Genomic DNA, 3051 nt, shown 5'->3' on the forward strand with positions numbered 1-3051 from the left:
AAAATCGGTTATATATAAAAAAATTAACATAACCACGTCACGCGAGCTGCTTTAGCAGCTCGCGCACCGAGCAAAAACTAGTTATATACTATATATAGCTCGATTACCACTCACTCACTCACTCACTCATTGACATAATTGTTCTCCTAGAAAGAGAAGGAAAATGATATAGTGATGTAGGGGAGTTGTGTTCGGTTTCGGGAACCCTCTGGGGAAAAATTATGACATTTCAGAAAAACAAGATGGCGGCCGAGGTGATTTTTGCAGCTCCGTTGTTTTCCAACCGATTTCGTTGAATTTTGCAAACTTTGAAGAAAGTAGGAAACAATTAATGGGAAATGTGGAAAAAATCTGAAAATCAAGATGGCGGCCGAGCCGTAGCGTTTTCAAAATTTTTATTTTTCGACCCCGAACCGCGGCGCCACAGATCCCAAACGGGGTAGTCGAGGATAATAATTTTTTCGTGATTCGCCCACGATTATCCTGTATTTTGACAGAACGGGAGTGGTTTTTAAAAATTCAAGATGGCGGCTGTCATGGCGGCCGTTTTGTTCGAGGTACGAAAAAACGCAATTTTAAAAGTTAAATATCTCAAAGTTGGCAACATCGGAGCGATTCGGCTTCTATGAAGCGGTTGTACGTATTGATTCGAGGTATAGATCGGTGGGAAAAAATTACCCCATTTTTAGGGAAATTTCAAGATTTTCGGGAAATTGTAAAAAATAGAAATACGCACTTTTAGCAAAATCCGAGTATGAGTGATTATGTGTTTTGCTCGTACAAATGACATTTGGGTATTTTTGTCACCGGAGACTGGCAACACTGGAATTTATCAAAGTAAAAGTGATTTTCGACACGGTCTTTTTCACGGTATCCCCTTTCGTGTGGGTGCGAGCGAGAGGAAAGATTGAAACGTCATCGGGAGCAGTATATCCTGTAGTTAATAGGAAAATTATGAAACCGTGTAAAATCTTTGTGTGAAACGAGTTGGCGGCCATTTTGTATTTTTTTTAATTTTTCGAAATTTTGATCACGTTTTTGAGGCAGTTGGCAACATTTTGGAAAGTCAATATGTATGAATCGATTGTGTGACTCAGCCGGCAATATCGAAATATAGAAACAGTGTTGCCACTTTTGGGGAGATTTACGAGATTTTCGACTAAGAAACTCCTGTAAAATTTTGTATGAAAAATTTTTTTTTCACTGATAGTGTTATATAGAAAACAAAAACTTAGTAAGCCAAAATTATGGAGAGAGCTGATGATTGAGGATATTGGAGACGGGTGAAGGGTCCGCTCAAGGTATTGAAGATAGGTGGGGGGTGCTCGAGCAAATGTCATTCATGACGTCATCCAATTGCCAAAAAACTGAAAAAAAATTCAAAATGGCGAAGAAAAGATGGCCGCCATACAAATTTCGCCGGTGTCCAGCTCGGAGGGTATAAAAGATGGAAGTGTGGTTTCTTGGCATGAGATGATCAGGGTCCGAAGGTCTACTTGATGAATAGAAAAAAAATTCAAAATGGCGGAATTTATTTTCCCATAGAAAATGTATGGCGAATATTGAATGTCTCATTCTCCTAGAAAGAGACGGAAAACGATACATTGATGTATGGGAGATATGTTCGGATGCGCGATATGAGTACGGAAAAATTATGACATTTCAGAAAAACAAGATGGCGGCCTATATGATTTTTGCAACTCTTTTGTTTTCCAACCGATTTCGTTGAAACTCGCAATCTTTGAAGAAAGTAGTAAATGATTAATAGAAAAAGTGGAAAATTTTGGAAAAACAAGATGGCCGCCGTACAAATTTCGTCGGTGTCTATCTCGGAGGCTATAAAAGATGGAAGAGTGGTTTCTTGGCAAAATATGATCAGGATCCGGAGGTCTACTCAGTGAAACAAACTCTACATGCTCGCGGACCACTTTAGTGGTCCGCGCACCCACGCACCCTACTTTATTAACCTCAACTACCCCGTTTTTACAAAAAATGATATGGATGTCGTTTTCAGAGTTTTCCAGGGTGCTGATTTTGATAATGACATTCATTTTTAGATCCAAGCTGGTGGACATGCACTTTTTAAGAAAAAATTGATATGGGTGTGGGTTTTATGTGTTTTTGTGGTGAATTGTGTATCTTAATAAATAAATTTGGTTAAATATAATAAAGTCAACCTAACCACGTCACGCGAGCTGCTTTAGCAGCTCGCGCACCGAGCAAAACACTAGTAGTATTATAAAGGTGAAAGTTTGTGGGTATGTGTGTGTGTGTGTGTATGTTTGTTACTCCTTCACGCAAAAACTACTAAAGGGATTTGGTTGAAATTTGGAATGGAGATAGATCCTGGATTAGCACATAGGCTACTTTTTATCCCGGACAATCAAAGAGTTCCCACGGGATTTCGAAAAACCTGAATCCACGCGGGCGAAGTCACGGGCATCGGCTAGGTTCCTATAAGTGTGAAGAAAGGTAAGTAAAATTATAAAACGACAGATGCAATTTTTTTTTTAATTTTTAAAAAACGTGAGTTAGGTAAGTTTGTGTTGGGCGCTAGGCTCGTCGCCTGCGAATTCGTCGCGGCCTTGACGGCGGTCGTCGACTCGCGCGCGCGTTTTTACCCGCGAATTGACGACGAATGGCCGACAACATGGCGGGCGGGTGGGGGGCTGGGGGAAGGGTCAAGGGAGTGACAAATACTTAGATTAAGACCTTATATCCATTTTAAGATCATTATATATAATTAAAAAGATCAAAATTCTTATAAATTACAACAACCTAAGCAAATACAATATTTTTGGGACAATTGATGCATTTTCATGTATCCAACCTAGCTAACCTAGGCTACATATTACCTTTATTAATTGCCGTGTGTAAAATCATCACTTGATAACTTTTTTATTGTGTTTGTAATAATTGTCAGGGCAAGGTTTGCTGATAGGTAGGTACTTATGTCAAATTTGTTTTTGGAAAATCTACCATAAAGTCGGGTTTTTTTGGGTGGATTTTAAATGAAAATCTCCACTTCTGCAATGCCAGGGTGAGTTGTCA

Source organism: Maniola jurtina, chromosome 24 (genome assembly GCF_905333055.1).
Source record: "Maniola jurtina chromosome 24, ilManJurt1.1, whole genome shotgun sequence".
NCBI lineage: Eukaryota > Metazoa > Arthropoda > Insecta > Lepidoptera > Nymphalidae > Maniola > Maniola jurtina.